This window comes from Callorhinchus milii, unplaced genomic scaffold, assembly GCF_018977255.1.
Source record: "Callorhinchus milii isolate IMCB2004 unplaced genomic scaffold, IMCB_Cmil_1.0 Scaffold3, whole genome shotgun sequence".
Lineage (NCBI taxonomy): Eukaryota > Metazoa > Chordata > Chondrichthyes > Chimaeriformes > Callorhinchidae > Callorhinchus > Callorhinchus milii.
The window spans coordinates 72,851,433-72,859,180 of record NW_024704744.1 but is presented as its reverse complement, the minus strand read 5'-3'; the positions used below and the strand labels follow the sequence as shown (position 1 = coordinate 72,859,180).

The following is a 7,748-nucleotide window of genomic DNA, read 5'->3' as shown; positions in this document are numbered from 1 at the left end:
TTACCAGATGTACAGTCTTTCCTTTACCAATAGGGTAACAGCCCAACGGTATGTTTATTGTCCATTTTTCTAAATAATTATTTTTCAGACGAAACACTTGAAATTCCACCTAGTTTACCCTTTAAAACCACTTTGTCTTAAAATTTAAGGTAAGAAATTATTGTGGAAAGTTTGGATACCAGTTTCTCACAATTCTTAAAAAGCGCAGCCTGCCAAATTAAGTTTGAATTTAAAATGTTTCCACTAATTATGCCTGATCTTAAATTTTAAGACAAAGTGGTCTTACAGGGTAACCAAGTTAGGCTGGGTGACTGGAGAGATGGAAACAGTTGATCATATTGGTCCTGAAGTAGAGAATCAGCTAACCATTCCATTCCCATCCATGAGCCCCTGCTGGAAAATGCACGTGTGTGAATGACCACTTAGGGTAGGTATCGGTTGATACTGATAGAACTGTAGTCAGTGTGATTCAGTCCTTTCAGGAGAGGGGAGAGAGAAGTTGGAGGTGGGAAACATGTTTTCTTTTTAAAAAAATCAAATATCATATCAGTGTGCATTGATCTATTGTATTATAAATGTACATGCATATCTCTAGAGAAGATGTAAAAAGCCCAAGAAAATGGACATCATATCCTGTCAGGTTAGTTGAGAATTGCTTTCTTCTCATCTGTCTTCCTTTTCTGAATGTTATTTGAATCCCTCCCCCTTGGCTATGCACAAGTCATTATGCGGGAGGCAGACTGCAGACTTGCTCCCTGGTCGCTGTCAAAGGCATTGCTAGGAGTTTCATAAGAATCTCCGGAGAGACTCACCCTGTATATTCCGTGTCTCCCTTCCTCCAGGGAGGCATTTGGCCTTCACTTGTCATTATTCCCTGCCAGCTTGGCTTGAAAGACAATGCGGAGAATGTTGGCTGTGAACTCAATCGCAACACTCCACACAAAGCATATCAGTGCTTAGCTCAGATATTGGAGCAAAAAGTGTTGATATTTGGCCCATTGTCTGCACATGTTCTACCATTTCAGTGTCATTAGGATACATCTATTGTTTTGTAACAAGTGAGGGGGAAATTCCATTGAAGGTAAATGAAGGGGGAAATGTGGGAAATAAGTAAAGCAAAGGGATTAGATAGGGACAGTCGGGAGTTAACACAAGCAACAACAACCGTAACAACAATTTCTGCAGTTCTGCAACCAATTTTTTGCAGTTAATGTGAAGAAATGGCTTCTAAATTAAGACTATTTTTTAAAAAAATTGCAGGATTCTTCATGATTTTTAATTTAATATAAGAAATTTTGTGACATTCTTCCGGTCTGGAAATAGATTGGGTAGGTGGATGTAAATATAATTTGAGGACTATACATTACACACTGGTCACATAACTAAAGGGATCACAGTATTTTCAGATCCTTTTATTTTTCAGAATTTTTCAATATGTTTTTTCAACAATCAATATGATTTACTAGGAAGGAGACCTGATGCAAAATCCAGGCCCCTCTCTTTACAGGCTTTTAAATTATTTTTTTCATAATTCTGTGCGATCTTAAAACATTTAAGACCAAACGGTTTTACAGATTTGGATGTTTTCATATTCACTGTATCCTGACTAGTTTTGACCATAACCAACCCCAAAATGATGATGTGTGTGAGTGTGTTTACATGTTCACTTTCCATTGTCAATTTCCAATGTTCATAGCATACAATAACTCTGACCCAAGGAAAGGCAGATAAGCAGCTAGGGGTATATCACACAATGTAACCTCAGTATCATATTTTTAGGACACAATGGTCTATTCACCAAAGTGGCCATTCTTTTTTGTGTGAGCGTAGAAAGTGAGTGGTGGCATGCCAACTATGCCTCCCTCAACCTGACCTCACACAATCAAAAAATAAATGATATTTTTATATCACCTTATCACATGAAATATATGTTTTCATGCGATAAGGTGTTTTACAGCATACCTGTCAAGTATAGTGACTGTTATATTGTAGGCAAATCCACCAACAATTTTGCAAACGACAAGGACCCACAGACAGTCATGAGGTGAATGACCAATCAATGTATATTCATTATGTATTACATTTAATGTGTCTGTATGTATCAGTGGCAGACCCTCCTACCTCCCTCTAGCATTCTCAATGGCGACAACCATTAGTGCATTAGAGTTCTGGCTGGTGGATCGTAGTTTTCAACTACTGGTTAGCATGATACTGGCTTGCCAACTGGAAGATGAATGCCATTATCTGAATGCAGTGAGCCTGTCTTTATTAGGTATCATCATTAAGATCAGAGTTGCAGGAAACTGACTCCAAATTACTCTGGTACATTTTGATTTGATTAATAGCTGAAATACCAATTGAACTTCTTGCCCATTTGATGTCAGGTAAACTCAGCACAGTCCAGTGATTAAACCTGTGACCATCCTGGTCTGCATGGTTCACACACACAACAGGTATCTACTGAATTTTTAAAATGTATTTATATATGTAAATATAACCAAAATATGTCAGCTTTGCTTGCAATATTATCTATTTCTTTCCTTACCTTTCTTTCTCCTCCTGAGATATATCCCTAAAAAGGGGTAGGGATCAGAAAGTTATTTGTGGTGAAAATTATTCAAAGTCTTACATCAGTAACAACTTTGATTCAAAATAAAAAGTGTTTTCTTTCCTTTCATTGACAATTCTATGTCATTGTGTCACTGGACTGCTATCTGTACTTGTCTGGAGATGTGCAGAAGATCCTGGAATGATTCCAAGTGAGTGTTACCACAATGTTGACTCCAGAGCCACATTGTAGTATTCACACTGGAATCAATCTGCAGCCCAGCCTGTAAATACTGAGGTTGCATGGACGAACGGGTTTAATATGGAAGGCCAGTAAAATTGAACCTGGTTGTCTGCGAGAGAAAGTCAGCCACCAAGTCATCGGCCAATTTAGTTCACTCTTTATTAGCATTTGAATCGGCCTGAGGTTGTTGTTTTGCTTTTAAAAAGAAATGTGTCCTTTGTTGTAACAATTAGTGCTGAGGTAATTTTCTAACTCCCTTTTATCAGTCAAAATGGACAGGGAAATGGCAATAAAGAAGAAAGTTTGTTCTCCTGACTGAAATGTAAATTTGGGCTTTGTTCACATGAATCAAGCTCAACATCGGGCCACTTGATGTGGGTTTATTCACTAAAGCTGCTTGTGTTTAGGGCACGCAAATCTTCTGGCCGCAGCTCAATTTGTTTACTTATCTGGGCTTGGCTGAGGTGTACTTGTAAACATCATTCGCGTTTGTTAAGTTACACTTTTTGTTACAAAAGAGGAATGTTGAGATGCAGGTTTGGCACAATGTTGACTGGTAAAGTATCACTGACCACATATAAATATTATCTCAGTATTGTATGTCTCATTCTTCAAATGAGGTACTAACCCAAGGTCCTGTCTGGCTAAATGAAAAGGGGGTTTCTCCTTGAGTCCTGGGCAAAAATCCCCCAACAAAGTTGAGGTACACTTCCACAAGCATCCACAGCTCATAGTTACTCGCCCAAAGTGACCATTCTTCACCGGAACCTGGATGTTGAATGTTACTAGGCAATTTGATTGTGGTGAGAAGGAAAAGAGGCACCAGAATAGATCCTGATTCTGTCCTCACCCATCATCTATAAATACAACTTATGGAAAGCAAACATGAATGGGAACACTGGTTTTTATTTCCTATTTTTAGCTCAAGGACATTGAACCCAAAATTAGGATCGTTCAAATGCTACCCCAACTGATACAGGTAATGGTCAATACATGACCCTTTCTGGTTTAACTACTGAGCTAATAAGAAGGAAGTACTCACTACTTAAACACAAGTATTTTGAAATAATGATCATGGTGGAAAACACAGTGTTTGCAATAGGATTCATAATATTGAATCCTGCCGATAATCAGTTGTGTGTCACGCTGACCTGTGGACATTCCTCTCCAATGCGATCTAATTATAATAATAAATAATAATAATAATCCTTGCATCTGATATAGTACCTTAGACATCTCAAAGGACTGTGTGCATTTTGTGGGGAAATACAGAAGACAATTTGTGCACAGCATTGTCCAGAATGATCATTTATTTTTATTTGGGAGATTGTAGGCTAGAACACCAGAATAAACTCACTTCTCTTTTCAAATAGTGCCATGGGCTTTTTAATGTCCACCTGGAGAGGCAGACACAACCTCAGTTTAATGTTTCATCCAAGGGACAGCACCTCTGACATGGAAGCACAACCACAGCATTGCTTGTGGAGTCCTGTAGCTCAGTGGTTAGAACACTCGCTTTGCAAGTGAGACTACCTGAGTTCAATTCCAGGCAGGGCGAAACCTTGGGTAAGTTTTCTTACTCCACATGCCTAATAATAATCCCTCCAAAAAAAACAAAACAATAATGAATTGGTCATTTTCAATCCATGACACTGCTGTGCGCAATTGGCTTACGCGTTCGCCCACAAATATATAGTCAATTCACTTTACAGTATATTCTGTGAAGCGCTTTGGGATGACTAGAAGACGTGAAAAGCGCTATATCAAATGCAAGGATTATTATTATTATTATTATAGAGTGTCAGCCTAAAGTATATAAGAGTGCTACCACTGAGCCATGGTGATACACACTTCCAGACACATTGTAGTGGGGATCTCATGGGTTGGTGTGATGCACATCTTGTTACCTGCGAGATTCATTGTTTATGAATCCTTCGCCGATCCTGTTGCGAATCTCACATTTTTGACAACAGTGAGATCCTTCACTTCCTGCTGTTAGTCTTAAGCATCACTGACTGTTACTGTCACCATGAAGTCAGGGTTCATTTACTGTAAAAACGCTCCCACTTGTGTAATGGGACCATAAAAAAATAAAGGAGATATTGTTGACCATCTAAGGGCACTGAACATTGGAGAGTTAATTCAAAAAAATGCACATACATGTATATCCTGGAGGCAAACATGAAAAAAGCCATTGTTTAGCTGATGATTTATATTAACACGTACTCTCTGTCCAGTTACTTATGACCATCTCGGTTTTATTCCAAGTTTGTTTTTCTCTCTTTGGTGCTACATTGAGCAGGCTGCTTGAGAGAAACGGCCAGTTCATGAAGTTTGAAGAGCCCAGTGTCCAAGATTTGGTAAGTAATCAAATCTCTTAAATTCCACTGTTTGCCTGATCTGGTCCCACACTCGCGAAGCCTAACTGTTGTTTGTTTTACATTAAATCATTTGTAACTGCTGATCCTGTAACAGTAACTGAAATAGGTCATAAATGATACAGGTCTGTTATGGTCAGTAGTACTGTCTATGCTAATTAAATCAACATCATTGTAACATGTATCTTCAAGTTATGTACAATATCCAGCTGGAAATTACCTTTTCCAGTTCATGCCATCATTAAAGATAATTTTGAAAATATCTTTTACTCATTTTAGTGGAGTAGTAAATCGTTTATATTGCCATCCGATCCAGAGAAATTAAGGACTTCTTAGCATAGCTGGCTTTATATATTTTCAGCTAACTGCAAGAAAGATTATCACAATAATAATAATAATCCTTGCATTTGATATAGCGTCTTAACAAGTTGACATATTGCAAAGCACTTCACACAGATTGTTTTGCAAAGTGTATTTGTGAACGAATGTTGCAGGCAATGTGCACATAGCAATGTCCCACAAACAGTCATGAAGTGAATGACTATATAATAATAATAATAATAATCCTTGCATTTGATATAGCGCTTTTCACGTCGGGAGGACGTCCCAAAGCGCTTCACAGAACACACTGTAAAGTGAATTGACTGTATATTTGTGGGCGAACGCGGCAGCCAATTGCGCACGGCAATGTCCCACAAACAGTCGTAGATTGAAAATGACCAATTTATTATTGTTTTTGGAGGGATTATTATTAGTAATATATATATTACTGGGGGGTGGAGGAACTCCCTGCTTTTTTCAAATTGTGCCATAGGATCTTTATTGTCTACCTGAATGGGACCTTAGTTTAATAATTCATTCAAAGGAGCATTCCACTAATCCTGCAATAGAGTGTCAGTCTAGACTAAGGGTTGCTGTCCTGGGAATTCCGATCCAGGAATCCCATATGGTAATGGTGCTCCTGAAATCCTGAGATTTATTGAAGAGAATCTCAGGATTTGGGGATTCTATAAAGGCTAAGCCCGGGGGGTGGGGGGGAGGAAGGGGAGGGCAGGCCTTTCCGCTCTTCCGGAAGCAACAACAACAAATTACATTTATAAAGCAGGTCGCATATTGTCGCGAGGCCAAGTGGGTGGGTGTTTAAACTTCCCAGGTACTCCCCCCGTGGAGGGATGCTCTCTCTGAGGTACCCCGCTAGTGTGGAGAACAACGGCAGGTGTCCTGAACGAGGTAAGATTCGGGATTCCAGGATTTGGGGTCATTAATATCCTGAAATCACAGGATTCCAAAAGAGCACTGCGATTGCAATCCCTAGTCCAGATAAGTAGCTCAAAGTCTCATTGGTCACCAAGGTGGAGTCCTATAGCTCAGTGGTTAGAGCACTCACTTTGCAAGTGAGAGACCCGAGTTCAATTCCTGGCAGGGCGAAACCTTGGGCAAGTTTCCTTACTCCACACGCCTAATAATAATCCCTCCAAAACCAAAAACAATAATAAATTGGTCATTTTCAATCTACGACTGTTCGTGGGACATTGCTGTGCACAATTGTCTGCCGTGTTCGACCACAAATATATACAGCCAATTCACTTTACAGTGTGTTCTGTGAAGCGCTTTGGGACGTCCTCCCGACGTGAAAAGCGCTATATCAAATGCAAGGATTATTATTAGTATAAGGTACTCAAATGTCAGTATATGTATTACTGTATTAATGGCATGAACGGCAATTCAGAAGAATGACTCATTCTTTTGTTTTTTGAATATTTGGGGTAAAGGAATATTATTTACTGGCAAGGACAATATGAGAAACTCCCTAATCTTTATTAAAATTGTGGCCTAGGATGTTTAACAGAGTTTTCTGAAAGTTCCTGACGCTAATTCGTTCTCTTCAGATTTCATGTTGGTTTCCTGAGAATGGCAAGATAAACCAGAGCCAAAAGGCAACGGAAGGCTCCTCTCCGGCTAACAGTGACATTCAGCAAAGCGAGCAGGCAAGGCCAATGAGTTTGGAGAGCACTGAAAAGACAGAAACACCTCCTGACAGAAAGATTACTGGGTGAGCTAGCGTGCAGAAGATTGCGACTTCCACTGGAGATTACAAACTAATTCACGGTTAACTAAACAGCTTTGTCTTTCCTGATTAATATACTGATTCTCCCGCTTGGATTACTCCAACGGACTCCACACTATTCTCCCCAGCTCCACCATTCAAAAGATCCAGCTCATTCAAAACTCCCGAAGGTCACTGGGCAGTGACGAAGAGTAGGAAGAGATCCAGGCTTGTTCTTACCCTTCACCCAGTGAGGCATTAAAGTCAGTTGTAGAGCTCCTACCACTGCCGCAACAGGAATCAGCACAGAGCAGCAATCGTAACTGAAACATTCATGGTGTTTGTAGATTAGTACAGCTCCAGATGGTGCATTTAACCACTGAGCTTGATACATGCTATTTATTTTAATAATAACAACTCTTGCAGAAGGGCACAGTGGCAGTATGAGCAGGGGACAGCTGGACAAAGATAAAGCTACATTAGTAGGAGGATTAGCTTTTCCAGTTTACGTTCTGTTTCCAGTTTATACAGG

General features: G+C 39.6%; 1 long non-coding RNA gene across 1 annotated transcript; it reads left to right on the top strand.

The window, feature by feature from the left end:
- Window positions 1-7,160, top strand: LOC121848589. Its single transcript, XR_006084974.1, has 3 exons — window positions 1-48; window positions 5,094-5,151; window positions 7,059-7,160. It is a non-coding gene; the product is annotated as an uncharacterized LOC121848589 (long non-coding RNA).
- Window positions 7,161-7,748: the final 588 nt, after the last annotated feature.